The sequence below is a fragment of the Cryptomeria japonica genome, chromosome 8 (assembly GCF_030272615.1).
Source record: "Cryptomeria japonica chromosome 8, Sugi_1.0, whole genome shotgun sequence".
NCBI lineage: Eukaryota > Viridiplantae > Streptophyta > Pinopsida > Cupressales > Cupressaceae > Cryptomeria > Cryptomeria japonica.
Genome location: NC_081412.1, coordinates 364196187 through 364213853, shown reverse-complemented (window position 1 = coordinate 364213853; position 17667 = coordinate 364196187).

Here is a 17667-nt window from a genome sequence, read left to right as displayed (position 1 = left end):
ATATGACCCTTTGTATTATGTAATCATATAATACATTTTATTATGATAAATATGATGTTTATTTCATGGGTCTATAATTATCTTCCCTAGCTAAGAGGGAGTGTTGAAACTTAGTAGCTTCGGTAAGATAAATGATTGAATGAGGGACTTCATTAATCTCTCATTCAATAATCTACCTTATCAATATAACTACAATTTAAGTATAGAACTCATGATTAAATAAATGAACATGTTATAACAATCTCATATGCATAATCGATAATATTAATCATGATGTGATTAGACCGGAATTAAAACTACCATAGCTATCATATGATAACATTGATTAAATGCTATAATATGATAACTATAATAGTTATCATTCTAAAACACATATTAATACTGAACCATTTAATCGTTGATTATGTTTAAACTTATCCCAAACACTTATCGAATAACTATACATTGCCTCGATTATTGATAACTATCAGTATATATTAAATAGCGTGACTGATAGTGATCAGTATAACACACATTAAAGAGGAAAGATGTGACCAATGATTAACAACACAACACATAAGTAATGTGTTTATATTAACCAAAGGGGTGTCTATGAGCCAATCAAGATATGTCTTGATCGGGCATGTCTAAAAGACATGACAGATCAAGGAACGCCTTGATCGGTGAATCATAGGCTATAAGTACGTGCAAATGAAGTGCTGGAGAAACATCAAAATTATTAATGTTATCTTCAGCAACCTATGACATACTGTCACTTTCCTTAGTGTCAGTCTGTTATATGATAACTCATGTATATCATGTATGTATATGCATATAATAATCTTCATTCCCCAAAGAAGGACTACCTTAGAAGAAAGGGAAGAGAATATGTCTTTTGAGTCAACATGAAAGAGACCGAAAAAAGATCTCAATGCTTTGCATCATCCCCAAGTAGAAATTAAGGGAACAATAGAAGAACAAGGACATAGAAGAATGGTCACAAAAGAGAGAGAGAGAAAGAGAGAGAGAGAGAGAGAGAGAGAGAGAGAGAGAGAGAGAGAGAGGATCTACAGTGCTAGTATCACATCTAGCACAACATCCATCTCCTAATCTTGCTAATCACTATTTGGGGAAGGCGATCAACACACCAGAGGAGTGATATCGAGAATAGAAAATAGAGCTATCATAAGATCCAAACAAGGACTATGCTCATGTTGTAAGTCACTTTGTTCGATTCTAGGAGCTAGGATTAGGGTTTGTGAAAACTGATCTGATAAATGTTTGTCCACATCAACATACTCATACTCACTGTCAGAAGCATTAGGAGTTGTATTGCCATTATGAATAACATTTTCACCCATTTCTTCATCAAAGTTTAGAGAAAGAGGAGAAACAACATGAATAGGAGTAAAACCATCACATGTTTAATGCAACTTATAATTTGGAGATGTAGGTTGAAAATTTTTGTTAGGAGAAAAGGGAATCATGTCAACTGTTGGAGTTTGAGGAGATTGAGTATTTTGAGGGATATCTTCATGAGATCAAACACGATTTCTTCGTCGGCATTCTCTCACACAATGATTATGTTGAGTCTTAGTGGAAGCCTGAGAAGGAGCAAGAACACTTGAAAAAGGAGGAGTGTTTCTTTCCTTGATAGTTGAAGGTTTAGGTTGAGGTATTTTTGGTTGAACAAGAGGAGAAGCAAATCTCTTCTCTCGATAAGAGGAAGGAGGTGAAATTGCACCATAGAAAGGAGGAATATTAGGTGTAGGAAGAAGACTAGGTCCATCATGAGGAGGAGGCATAGGTCTAACCTTAGGAATAATATTGTTGTTCTCCTTAAGAGAAGGTAGAGTCACATCCATAGGGGTAGGTGGATAATCTTCCTTAGGAGGGAGATTAGTTCTATCTGAGAGGGGAAGAACCTCATCTTGAAGAATAATAGGAATGTCAAGTGTTGGAGATCTAGGTTGACTTAAGGAGAAAATCATATCACTCTTCCATTTTTGATAAGATTGAAAAAGAGCATCACTCCTTAATGGAAGAGATTGAAATTGTTTAGGCCAAAAGAGATCAATAGGAATGTCAGGGATTCTTTTGAATGGAGGATATAAGCTATGGTTCATGGTTATGATTTATCCATTGTGAGGAAATTTTAGACACTTTTGGATTGGAGAAGCAACAACCTTCATGGAAGATAGCCAAGGATAGCCCAACTTCACATGAAATTGCTCAGAAGATGGTATAATAACAAAGTCAACATTCAGGGATTTAGCATGAACTTCAACAAGAAGGGTGATAGAACCAATGGTAGGACAAGAGAAGCCATCAAATAAATTCACAACCACATTAGAAGTATCATATATTGGTTTATGCAATCGTAAAGTGAAAAGATACTCTTCAGTTATGACATTAACCATGCAAGAGGGATCAATCAGGGCACCATGGCAAGGGATATCCTTAACCTTCACAACTATGTATAAAGGGTCATCGAGTGCTCTAATGGTCTCTCTAGGGTCAAATGTAATGCAAGGATCCTTAGGTGTATCATCTTTTTCTACCATATTAACCAAGTTTTGAGCCATAGAAGTGAATTCTTTAGAAGAGAGAGAATTAGGCACAATCTCAATAACGTTAGAGGTATGAGATGGAAAGGGATCAGTAAAAATATTAAGATTTTGATTAGGAGGAGCTACTTATTTATTCCCTTTATCATTCACACCTACCACAGATATAGTATTATTATCAATCAAGTCTTGAATCTTATTCTTCAATGCAAAACATTTTTTAGTATCATGACCAGGTTGACAATGAAATTGGCAAAAGGAATTGTTATCAAAATAAGGAGATGCAAGTTTGGAAGGATCAATTTGTTTTATAGGAGGAAGTTTGATAACATTTATGTGCAACAATCAAGACATAATACTATTTAAAGATCCATTCAAAGGAGTAAATTGTCTTTCTCTTTGGAAGAATTTTGAAATAGAAGAAACACCTTTTGTAGCATTCACATGGTTGTCTTTGATTGAATCATTGAACTTGATGAAATTTTTTGTTGGTTTGAACTTTGTAAATGGTTGTTGAACACTCTCCCCCTTATCATTCAGATCCATAGGAGTGGATCTCTCCATTTGACTCACAACTAGTTGATAATTATGGAGTGTTGTGCACAACTGCAGAAAGGAAGTAAACTCAGACAAAAGAAGCTTTTCCTTGATATCTTTTTGTAAAGTAGAAATGAAAATTCTTTGAATATCATTACCAGGCACATGAAAAGAAATTTGAGCACACAACTACTTATATCTACCAATGAAATCAGTCATTTTTTATTTAATACCTTGTTTACAATGCATTAAATCAGTCAAAGTGATTTTAGGACTAATGTTGTTTTGAAATTGTTGGATGAAAGCATTTGCTAGTTGTTGAAAAGAAGTGATGAAATGAGAAGGCAAAGAGAAATACCATTGTAAATCCTTAGCTCTTAGTGTTCTTGTAAACAATTTTGCAAGCAATCTTTGATCATAAGCAAAATCAATACACAAGGTTTGAAATGTTTTGACATGTGTAAGAGGATCGCCTTTTCCATTATAGAGTTCCAATTGAGGGATCTACACATGTTTAGGTGGCACAACTTTAACAATATCAAGAGAAAGTGGGCTCACAACATCAAAGGTGGGCACACTAAATTTGGTTTGACTCATGGAAGCAATTTGTTGTTGTAAGGAAGGCACGGTTTGAGCAAGATTATTAATTGTCATTTCGGTGGAAGAATTGATGTTATACATAGGTGATTGAGAAGGTGGTGTGATGTTATTGAAAGAAGGTATGGACTGAGAATAAGGTAGTGGGACATTATGGTAAGTAGGTATAGGTGATGATTGGGTAGGAAAAGAAACACTTAAAGGAGGATTAAATTTGTTGAAGGAATTGCCCCCTTGTGTCACACTAATTGGTTGAGGAATAATAGGAATATTCATAGAAGACATAGGTAAAGATGGAGGATTGAATGAAGATGAGGGATTGACCCCTTGACCAATGGTTGTAGGAATGACATTTTGAGTTAAAGTAGCCATGATGTTAGATGTGAAAGTAGGAATACTAGTCATAGGATTAGTCAAAGGAATAGAGGAATTGACTTGTGTTGAAGGTTATGAATAACCTAGGGTTTTGGAACAACTCTTGATAGGCATGACATTAGAATCAACAATATGTGCAATGGCACACAATATATCAATTTCATTCTTATCACTTTGAAGCATGCACTTAAGACCTTGAATTAATGGAAGAGCTTCACTATTAGGGTATTCTTGCGAGATCCATTGTTGAAAGCTATCAAATTAATTGTCCAATGTGGAAAGTTGATCTAAAGAGACCCTAGTTAAAGCTTCTTCTTCTTCATGGGATCCATTAATGGGGTGAATAGGCACATGATTAGGATGGGAAGAATTAGCATGATCCTTATTAAAGAAGTTACTCAAATTAGGCTCCATCTCCTCGATAATTAAACCTTGGGAAGCATTAATTCTAATGCTTCGTCTAATGGGGATAGGATAGGTAGGACTAATAGTGGTAAAACTCATGCACTAGAGGGAAAAATTGAACTTTGAATTGTGGAACAAAGCTTACAAAATTGGGTAATGCAAAATTCAATAAAATAACGATTACACAATTTGAACTTTGTTTGAGGAAGGGGATGAGACAAGTGTATATTAAAATGAAAGGAAATTGGAATTTTAAAATTAGGACCAAGGGAATACAACTCAATTTTAAAATCACGGCAGACTATAATTAACCTTTTAATTTTAAAAATTTTCTTGAAAATTGAAATGTTGAATTTTGAAGGTATTTTAGATTCTAGAGGGATCAAAAATCATTAAAATCAGCCAATCTTTTGGATTTGGGCTAGTAAATACAGTCATAACAGTCTCCCGAAATTTTAGGAAAAAAAATTGAGGACCGTGGCGGGAACGCACATGGTCTGACCAACTTTTTCTAAAATTTTCAGGGATGGATATTACGATGATTTTAAAGCTAACACCCAAAAATTGGTGAATTTTACAATCTCTAGATGGGCGAAATGAAGGCGCAAATGTGAAAATAGGACCCTATTAGGGTTTTGAAGAAAAAGAGGAATTGAATTGTAATTTTGAAAAGGGTGAAACCTAATAGATAGGAACACCTTGGAAAATATTTATAAATCTAAATGTAAATAAAATTGATTTGAAATTCCCACAAAATCCAATTAATTCTAAAAATTAGGGTTTGATGACCTAAACACTTAATTTTGAAATTTGAATTTTGGGAAGAAGGGGGGAAATTGAAAATTTGAATTGTAGGATTGAAGACAAATCTGAGAACAATAAAAAATCTGAAAATTAAATGGAAATCCAATTTTTGCACAAGGTCAAGATGATTTTTGAAAATTAGGGTTTTAACAAGTAACCTATTAATTTTGTAAATTTTAATTGCAAATTGAACAAGACAAAGATGAAATTGAATTTGACAAACAAAGCAATTTTTAAGATCTAAGATAACCACAAGCAATTTTTACAAATCACAAGTTCAATTTTAAATTTAAAAACTAGGGTTTTTAATGATTTAACCACTAAATTTGCAGAAATTTCAAACTTGTAAATGAAAAATATGCAATTTTGTTCAAAGGAAAGCATGCAAGATGTTGGGTTCACCAAAATGTAATGGTGGGAAAACGGTGAATGATAAATCAAAAAGAAAACTACCCTTTCCCTTAAAGAGAGATGAGAGCTTCACTATCGATTACCATTCAAGCACTTTTCACCATGTTACATTAGAAAGAGGAGAGGATAATTCACTAGATTCAATCTCTCCACACAAAGATGGTAGATTCAATTCTGAATGAATTGGAAATGCTAAGTTGATCCCCTCTTTCTTATTTCATTTGGAAAGGAAATTGATTGAATAATGTAGTGCAAAAGTGACAAAGAACTGATTATAACTTGAGATCAGAATATGGCATGAAGCTGTGCACCTGGATCTAGCAATAAAATGTCAATGCAAAGTTGCCCCACAAATTTGAGGAAAATTTTCCTGGACCATGGTGGGAAAGTACAGGTTGTTCAAAAAATCCATGAAACGAAAAGGGTTTTTCCGCCTCTGCAAATGAAGCCCAAATACGACATTACACCAGCAACCTACACATAGAAAAGAGAGGAAAATGGGTTGGGATTAGGGGTTTGCCTTTAGGTCATGTTGTTCACCAAAAGTGATAACCCAAGAACACCTACAAATCTATCTATGAGATAGCCAATCTCAATCAATGAAACACTTCAGGGCTTGGACAACATAACATAGGATCCTAATGATCCTCTTGCACTTCAGGTTCTGCTAGACCTAGGGGGGGACACCCTATTTATGCATTGAATACAACAATCACAAACATAAGACTGCATCAACAACAAGCAGACAAACCATTCCACAAGCTCACCAAATTAGGTAACACGTACAGATGGGCTGGATCTTATACAAATAATAGGTGAAATAGAGCTTCAGAAGGATAGAACATTAACCCCTAAACATAAAGGGAAATATATTTTCTTTTAAAATGTATATTTGATACCATCACCAAATCTATCAAAGATGAGTGCCTTGTTCATTGGGCAACAGAGTCACACATAGAACTACAAAATGCCAATCACGGCTACAAATTTGTTCTCCTTATAAAATATCCCTGCACTAATACCTTATACTAATGCATTACTCAATCCATTCACAAAATTATTAGATATGGGACACATTCCATTGTTTATGACTGATTATAGAATTTAAACTCTTCATTGAAGAATACCTACAAACAATCATGCAATCTCCTTGAGATGACAAATTATAAGCCTCCTTGAGGATTCAATTCATAACAATGAAATATATGCACAGAGACAATATCATGGGAAATTTACTCATGCCTGACACAAGTAAGACCTGCAACTTAGAAAACAATCTGTCATCATATAATGTAGCCTCTATACCTTGAACAGATCCATAGAACTTTACAAGTTTGGGTCAAGAAATTCAGAAAATGGAAGCCATGAACACTAGAGCGCTTCTCACAGAATTCTAGAACCCTTACAACTGAGAAGAATTGAGAATAAAAAGAGGAGGGAAGAAAATCAAATCTGCAACTGAAATTGCCAAGTGTCTCCTCTCTAACTGAATTTCATTCCCGTTGAAACTACTCCCAAAATATCTACTCATTGTCAAAATTGACTACATAATTGGATTCCTCACGCTGAGAGCTTTCCGGAAACATATAATACTTTATATTTTGGCCAAAAATACAGTCCTGGGCGAATTAATCCTTCAAATGTGCACAATCATTTAAATTTTTGAATTATTCAATATAGTTGAAACTATATCTTTTACTGATTTTAAATTTGATTTTTGCTCCCATTTGGTCATGACGCTTTGCCACGTGGCGGGACCTGATTGGTCGATGGGGTTGACTGGACACCACCTGGGATAACACCTCATCACCGCCATGTCATCTGCTTTGTCACTGCCACTTGGCTGCCATGTGTACACCTCAGCACCACGTCATCACCACCGAGATGGGACCTGCCTGATGGACATCTCACTATACCTACCATGTCCTCGCCACCTGGCTTTCGCCATTTCACAGATGGTATGTTTCGTGCATCTTCACCTCACGAAACCACGTGCACCGTCGATCTGCTTGGAACTTGCTCGACCTTTAACCTTCTCATTTTCGGAGATGCTTTTCGTTGTTTTGCGGACCTTAACCGGGGAGCAACTTTCCTTCATGAAGTCACGCGAGCCATCCGATCATCTCGAACCTGCAGGGTCTTTACCTCTTCTCGCTGTTTCACAGGGTTTAACTAGAAAGCACCTTCAGCCTACGAATCAACGCGCTTCGTCGGATCATCTCAGACCTGCTCACTGGTTAAGCTGACCTTTCTCTGCAAAATTTGCCTATTTGCCTCGGGAAGCAAGCTTGCGTGGGGTCCACCTGGTCGCTGCTCAGTCACCTCATCCATCGCCACTGGATAAGCACCCGCACGTGGGCCCACCTTGGGCGCCCAACGACACCGTCTGTCAAAAGCCCAAAGGCTTTGACATTATAGTTGGGTGTGAATTTGGTTATAAACACCAAAACATTCCTCTCCACAGTGAATGTGGGATAATGTCGTTTTGCCTGTAACTGCATTTTGAAGCAATTTTCTGAGTTTTAATGGCGCCTTTGACCTGCTAATGACATTTTCTTCAAGATTTCAATATCTTTCTTGCCAAACCCCATGTGAAGGAAGGATCATGGAGCTGGTTTAACTTGCCTGAAGCATTTGAATGAAGTTTTTAATTCTCCCAAACACCACGTTTTACTCCATGAGGACATTGCTCGAAAGTTTTCTACTTTCATTTTACATTTGCAGAAAGTTTATTGTCTCCTCTTCAACATGACTGCCACATTTTCAAACTGGGGAGTGTTGCACTTTACCTGTCACATGAGAGATGGTTTGGCTTTGAACTTGCTAATTTGCATTTTCTGGAACATTTCACACCATTTCAGTTTGTTTAAAAGTCTCTACTACTTAGCATTTGCTAAGGTTTATTTGCTGAAGTTTAAACTTTCCTTTCCTCCACCATCCATGCAGAGGGGTTGAACTAGCTTCCACATTGGGAGAGGATGCCTGGCAAGGGAGGAGGCCACATTGTGGAGGTTGCAACATTCATGTGTTTAAAAAAAAATCTGAAGCCTCCTTCAAAAACCACGCTAGACACCAGGGGGAGCTGCCAATGGATTTGGCTTGAAATCTCTTTGCTGCCCACCAAACTTCTACGCCTTGCCAAATGCTTCATGTGGGGGAGGAGAATGGCATAAAAAACTGAAAACATTGCAATTGGTTTGCTCTCATTGGTTTCCATTTACATATGCTTGAAGATTTATTTCATGGCATTCAACACTGCCCATTTGCATTGCATTAAAACATTATCATGGTCTAATCCCAATTCAACTTCAGCATGCCACGCAGAAGGGAGGATTGCTGGAAAGGTTCGACTATTTGGATTTATAATGATATCAGTTTCATTGCTTATTTCATGACGTGACTGAGGGATAAATGATAAATGAAACTCTGTGGAACAACCAGCCCACTTCATAGTCCCTTTCTTCATGACTATGACCATATTCGCCATATGAATAGCCTGAGTATTGTGAGTGCATAAAATTTGTGTCTTATGAGTCATCAAAGGACATAGCATAACATTTTGTATATATGTCCATTCATCCATATGTAACCAGTCAAATGAAGTCGCCTTTCACCATCCTACTGGCAAACTACAGTTGAGGCAAGTCGGGCCCCAAAGTGGGTCCGACTAATTTTTTTTTTTTTTTCATGCAACTGACCTCTGAAATGCTTCAGGAACCTTACCCATACCTCTGGAAATGATCGGCATCATTTTCGGATCATCAGACTGAATTTTGCAACCTTCAAGCAATTACGCCACATTTTCGCATTTAATTGCAAAGACGTAATTTTCAAACCTGTCAAAACACCTTTCTGGACCTCGCCATCTAATAGCCGTGTACTCTGATATAAAAGGATGAATTCTACCAAACGGTTTCTCAAGGCAAGTCCCGAGCAAAGAGATATTAATTTTTGAAAATGCCCAACTGGCTTTGTTGACACTGCGGACCTGATGTAGTCAATGTTCTGGAAACACATGATGCCCTTCTCAAAAATATCAAACGACCTCCATAAGCCCTCAAATTTGAAACATAGGTAACTTGAAGTACATATTAAAACTTGGAAATCTCAGTTTGACCAAAAGTCTGACTGGATGCAAATGGCGCACTCACAAAAATAGCTACTTTAACTGATATAGCATTGGAAGTACGGATCACTGAAAACGATGACTCAATGAACCCTTTTGAAAACCGATCAAACGGATTGGAAGAGGCTTGAAATTTGAAACTTAGCTCATCATTTATACCAACATTAACTCTAAATAAAAATTCTGACATGCCGCTCATTGAAGCAACTTTTACACTTATGTGAAATAGGGCTCCGACTAGCTGTCGAAACATGGACTTGCCAAAACACACAAACTGCAAATGGATTTGACTTGGAAAACTGAGAAAAAGGATTCATCAAGACTTGAAATTTTGCAGACTAACTCACATTTATGTATATAATTGAATCCATTTTGAATTTCCTTATGACAATCAACAGGGAAAAAGATACAAACACCCAAAGTAGGCTACTCAATAAAATCTGCATTTGTGCCTAAAATGCACTTTCAGCTCACCCCTCAAAAAGGGTACCTCATAAACTTATCCAAACTGAATTTTGAAAGTTCCACATCACTGAATAGGCCAAATGAAAGGTGTAGGACATGAATCCCGAGCCTTATCCTCTGAAAATCAACCGGCTCCATTTTGCCCTCTCGCAAACTAGGCCATTCAAACTGACTCATTTGGAAATGCAAAGCAAAAATTCAAATTGGGCCTCTAAACTTGACTCAATTTTAAATAGTCCCAATAGTGGCTCTGACTGGGGATGGTTGATTGCAAGATCAACACAAGAGTCCAGATATCTTTGGTTAAGCAGACCACCCAAAAACGGATCATTCTCATTTCTTCTCAAAAGCAAAGGGCTTCCTAACTCTACCCAAACAGTAGGGCACTTTATTGAAAAACACACAAATGAAAGCAAAGCGACTGTACAAAATATACAAACATACTGACAACTGAATATAAGCTGCTCCACTTTCCTCAACATTTACCTCTGTCAAAAATCTGATTTTCATCCCTTGATATCAAGATCCAAACAAAGGCACCTTCTAGTAACAACTGAGCATAATCATTATAATCAAACCTTACCATCATACTGCTGAAACAACTAGTGTGCATGCCATTTGTCTGATTTTGAAATTTGTAATCACACACTACTTCAACACAAGTAAAAACATGAGACAATTCATCATAGAGGCCTTCCCACAAGATACCATACATTTCACTATCCCAATCAAGTCCATCATTTGCAAAGGCATCATCATGCTGAACTTCAAAAATAAAACATTCATTCTCAACATTGCAATTCCTATCAGCACATGTCTTTTTACCATTTAAATTAATAGAACGAGGGACACTACTAGTCAACTGATGCAAACAAGGAACATACATGTTACAATCTGGACATGACACTTCACTATGCTGATCACACCCCATACTATCCTTGTTTATCAAACTCAAAAACTCTGCATTCTCAACATCCCCTTCATGGAAAAGAATGCATACCTCCGGCTGAAGCATATCCTCAGCTAACTCTTTCTCTTTCAAGCTTACATCCACCTGAAACACTTTCATTTGTGGTTTTAAATGATCATCACATAACCCATGCCTCTTGTCTTCATGATGAAATAAATTTTTACACCCCATGCTATTGCTGTTCAGAATTTCATCAGTATTATGGACTGGATCATCATTTACAACATCTGGCTGATCAGTTATTTCTTCATACAAAGGGTTAGAAACAAAATGAAGAATCCCCTTATGAACATAATGAAACTGAAGTGGCTGGTCCGTATATATATCAGCATTGAATAGAACATTAGTAAAATTACTAAAGACACCATCCATTCGATCATCATAATCATCTTTAACATGCAAAGAAGAAATTGAAACTTGGCTGGAACAATCCTCAGTGTTCCATGTTTCACATTCATGAGATTTCATCATTTGACCATCATTCTGAAAATCAAGATAATCATACTTATCTTGCCACAATTGATCTTCTTCACCAATAGAACACTCGTCATCAACCAAAGAATGAAAATGAACATCGCTGCCATTTACTTCATCAAATGAGTTTTCAGCACATTTACTAAAATTTTCTGTCATAAAACCATCTGTTAGATCAGCACGTTCATCAAGTGTATAAGCATTCAATTCACAGTCTCTTTCTGAAGAATCCTCTTCACCATATTGTAGAAGGTCTTCATTAACAGCTCGAAGGTTCTCCAACATTTGAACCTTCTTGTCCACAACTTCAAGAGCTTTCTTAAGTTCTAAAATCTTCTGGACTTGCATTGCACTTTGTTGTTCCATGTGAGATTCCGTAGAAATTTGTCCATCTGTGTGTGCTATATTTTCATTGCCATCATGTGCACCCTTTAAATTTTCTGAATTAATAATGTGCATAAATTTCAAAATAGAAAGATCATCAACATGATTACAAGAAGTGAAATCTGAAGTGAAATCTGAAAATACATTTACTTCATCCTCAACACAAGTGACATTATTAATGTTTAAGTGAGGGTTAACTATTGTTTCCACCAAACAATTCAGGTTTTCATCATATTGTACATTTTCACTTGTACAAACAACAACACTTGGTAATCCCTCTGTATTTGGTATTTCAACATCAAATACATCAGCAACATGTAAATATTGATGGTCATCACCATCATTATTTTCATTAATATTATCTTGGGGAAACGAATGATTCACTTGGTATTTGGCAGCCACATAATCAGCATAATCGACATACAAATCAAATGGTACATATCCCTTGTATACATCTATCTCTGTATCAACATTTTCACAACACTTAGCACTAATCATTCCATCATTATTGTGAGAGACAATCGGCATTAACAGCAGAGGTTCTTGACTCTCATTTAAATCTGAAACATATGCATCAACAAAACCATTTGGAACTGCAAAACTTGATGCACCTAGACATGAAATGATTTGCTGGGTCTCACATGGTATTTCACCATTGAAGGTGCTTTGATAAGAAACTACAATAGACACAAATCTCTTCGAGATTCCAAGCTTCAAGTTATTTTCCATATCCCTAGCTATGTTAAAGGCTTCATACAAGTTTTTGGGTTCTTTGTTTCTCAATAGGAAACCCATCTTCTTACCAAAAGCACTCATATAGATATCCAGACATACTTTATCATCAAACTTATACTTTATGGAAATTTTAGACAACGTTTTTGAAAACCTCATATTAAATGTTGGTACCAATTCATCTTTCTTGATTTGTATATAAGTGAACTCTTTCAGTAAATCATAATCACTCACTTTCTCATCAAATTGGTCTATGAAATCTGAAACTAGTTCTTCCCATGAGGTAATAGAATTCAATGGAAAAAACAAAAACCAATCTCTTGCATCCTCTTTCAGTGACTGAACAAACAATTTCATGCATATATCTTCCTGACAAATTTCAAATTCTCCTATCAAGTCTAAAACTCTTTTCACGTGTTGACATGCTAATTCTGATTTTTTTTCACTGAATATGGGCAAATACTTTCTGATTTCTGTGGGTATGGGATTTGGGTAACCCGAAATACCTTCAAAGTTTAGAGTAGCATAATACTTCATACTGAAACTTTTTCTATTACATGGTTGTTCTGGTTTACTAGGCATGGCTCTATGTGGAAATAATTGGGGCTGAAAAAATTCACTACACATTTCTTTCTTTACTTCCACAAATGATTATACAATATTGGATAAAATTTCAAGCACATATCCTTATACTGAAACTATTTCATTAACATTGCTTGACATAAGGTTTTCCAAATTTGCATACTACGGCAAATCGTATACACTGGATATTTTAGCATCATAGATATGCAAATTAATTTTGTGATTCCTCTTTCCCTCTAGACTAGTGCTATTCACTAAATGGGAAAACAACTTTACACATTCAAATTTTCAGAAGAGATGTCTTGCATTTAAAACCTCTTAAAATACCTAGAGATTTGCAGCTGTAAGACTTGTAGATATGGAGATTTACTTCACTTTTAGCACAATCTTTTACATCAGAGTTGCCACCTCTTGCACAGAGGATATTTTGAACAGCAGGATACCATTCAACACTTATTTAATTCTTTGTTTCAACTTCAATCTCGCTACAACCAATTTACTCCAGGCTATTTAACACAAATCTAGAAAATACACCAGACTTATGTGTGACTGAAATCTTTTACTGCACCTTTTGTAAAACTTTTATGATGAAAGCACCATGTCTAAGCATCTGCTACTTAGATCCATCTGCATCTTAATATGATTCATAAGATTATCAACTAATCTTGTGAAATTCTAGGAATACAAACTTCCTTCAAGAACTGGTACAAAGACTAGAGTTGCCACCCAATTATGACATTGGGGAGAATTCATAAATAGCTGTAAGAACCTCTTACAACTCTGAACAATGTATATTTTCTCTGATTCTTCACAAGAAACTTTCTCTGATAGCAGACAATACCATTACAACCTCAGAACATAATAATAATCCCTCAACCATAAAAGACATTTTCAACCCTGTGCATTCTCAATGGACTGACAAACTGGATGAAATTATGCAATTTCTATTTCAGGTCCCCAGCAGAGTCGCCATTTTTGTTGTTCACCAAAAGTGATAACCCAAGAACACCTGCAAATCTATCTATGAGATAGCCAATCTCAATCAATGAACACTTCAGGGCTTGGACAACATAACATAGGATCCTAATGATCCTCCTGCACTTCAGGTTCTGCTAGACCTAGGCGGGGACACCCTTTTGATACATTGAATACAACAATCACAAACGTAAGACTACATCAACAATGAGTAGACAAACCATTCCACAAGCTCACCAAATTAGGTAACATGTATAGATGGGCTTAATCTTATACAAATAAAAGGTGAAATAGAGCTTTGGAAGGATAGAACATTAACCCCTAAACATAAAGGGAAATAGATTTTCTTTTAAAATGTATATCTGATACCATCCCCAAATCTGTCAAAGACCAGTGCCTTGTTCATTGGGCAATAGAGTCACACATAGAACTACAAAATGCCAATCACAGCTGCAAATTTGCTCTCCTTACAAAATATCCCTGCACTAATACCTTATACTAATGCATTACTCAATCCACTCACAAAATTATCAGATCTGGGACACATTCCATTGTTTATGACTGATTATAGAATTTAAACTCTTCATTGAAGAATGCCTACAAATAATAATACAATCTCCTTGAGATGACAAATTATAAGCCTCCTTGAGGATTCAATTCATAACAATGAAATATATGCATAGAGACAATATCATGGGAAATTTACTCATGCCTGACACAAGTAAGACCTGCAACTTAGAAAATAATCTGTCATCCTGTAATGTAGCCTCTATACCCTGAACAGATCCATAGAACTTTACAAGTTTGGGTCAAGAAATTTAGAAAATGGAAGCCATGAACACTGGAGTGCTTCTCATAGTATTCTGGAACCCTTACAACTAAGAAGAATTGAGAATAAAAAGAGGAGGGAAGAAAATCAAATCTGCAACTGAAATTGCCAAGTGTCTCCTCTCTAACTGAATTTCATTCTCGTCAAAACTACTCCCAAAATATCTAATCTTTGTCAAAATTGACTGCATAATCGGATTCCTCACACTGAGAGATTTTCAGAATCATATAATACTTCATATTTTGGCCAAAAATACAGTCTTGGGCGAATTAATCCTTCAAATGTGCACAATCATTTAATTTTTTGAATTATTCAATATAGTTGAAACTATATCTTTTACTGATTTTAAATTTGATTTTTGCTCCCATTTGGTCCTGACGCTTTTCCGCGTGGCGGGACCTGATTGGTCGATGGGGTTGACTGGACGCCACTTGGGATAACACCTCATCACCGCCATGTCATCCGCTTTGGCACTGCCACTTGCCTGCCACGTGTACACCACCTCAGTGCCACATCATCACCATCGGGATGGGACCTGCCTACTGGACATCTGACTGTACCTGCCACATCATCGCCACCTAGCTTTCGCCATTTCGCAGACGGTATGTTTCGTGCATCTTTGCCTCACGAAACCACGCGCACCGTCGATCTGCTTGGAACTTGGTCGACCTTTAACCTTCTCATTTTCGGAGATGCTTTTTGCTATTTCGCGAACCTTAACTGGCGAGCAACTTTCCTTCGCGAAGTCGCGCGAGCCATCCGATCATCTCGAACCTGCAGGGTCTTTACCTCTTTTCACTGTTTCGTGGGGTTTAACTGGCGAGCACCTTCGGCTTGTGAATCAACGCGCTTCGTCGGATCATTTCGGACCTGCTCACTGGTTAAGCAAACCTTTCTCTACAAAACCTGCATGTTTGCCTCGAGAAGTGTGCCTACGTGGGGTCCACCTGGTCGCTGCTCAGTCACCTCCTCAGTCACCTCGAGATTCATGCCCATGCGTGGGCCCACCTTGGGCACCCAATGACACCGTCTGTCAAAATCCCAAAGGCTTTGAGATTATAGTTGGGTGTGAATTTGGTTATAAACACCAAAACATTCCTCTCCACAGTGAATGTGGGATAATGTCATTTTGCCTGTAACTGCATTTTGAAGCAATTTTCTGAGTTTTAATGGCGCCTTTGACCTGCTAATGACATTTTCTTCAAGATTTCAATATCTTTCCTGCCAAACCCCATGTGAAGGAAGGATCGTGGAGTTGGTTTAACTTGCCTGAAGCATTTGAATGAAGTTTTTAATGTCTCCCAAACACCACTTTTTACTCCAGGAGGACATTGCTCGAAATTTTTTTGCTTTCATTTTACATTTGTAGAAAGTTTATTGTTTCCTCTTCAACATGACTGCCACATTTTCAAACTGGGGAGTGATGCACTTTACCTGTCACATGAGAGATGGTTTGGCTTTGAACCTGCTAATTTGCATTTGCTGGAAGATTTCGCACCATTTCAATTTGTTTAAAAGTCTCTGGTACTTAGCATTTGCTGAGGTTTATTTGCTGAAGTTTAAACTTTCCTTTCCTCCACCATCCACGCAGAGGGGTTGAACTAGCTTCCACATTGGGAGAGGATGCCTGGCAAGGGAGGAGGCCACATTGTGGAGGATGCATTATTCATTTGTTTAAAAAACAAATCTGAAGCCTCTTTCAAAAACCACTCTACACACTAGAGGGAGCTGCCAATGGATTTGGCTTGAAATCTCTCTGCTGCCCACCAAAATTCTACGCCTTGCCAAATGCTTCACGTGGGGGAGGAGAATGGCATAAAAAACTGCCAACATTGCAATTGGTCTGCTCCCATTGGTTTCCATTTACATCTGCTTGAAGATTTATTTCATGGCATTCAACACTGCCCATTTGCATTGCATTAAAACATTATCATGGTGTAATCCCAATTCAACTTCAGCATGCCACACAGAAGGGAGGATTGCTGGCAAGGTTCGGCTATTTGGATTTATAATGATATCAGTTGCATTTCTTATTTCATGACGTGACTGAGGGATAAATGATAAATGAAACTTTGTGGAACAACCGGCCCACTTCATAGTCCCTTTCTTCATGACTATTACCATATTCGCCATATGAATAGCCTGAATATTGTGAGTGCATAAAATTTGTGTCTTATGAGTCATCAAAGGACATAGCATAGAATTTTGGATATATGTCCTTTCATCCATATGTAACCAGTCAAATGAAGTCGCCTTTCACCATCTTACTGGCAAACTGCAGTCGAACCAAGTCGGGCCCCAAAGTGGGTCTAACTAAAAAAAATTTTGTTTTCATGCAACTGACCTTTGAAATGCTTTAGGAACCTTACCCATACCTCTGGAAATGATTGACATCATTTTCAGATCATCAGACTGAATTTTGCAACCTTCAAGCAATTACGCCACATTTTCGCAT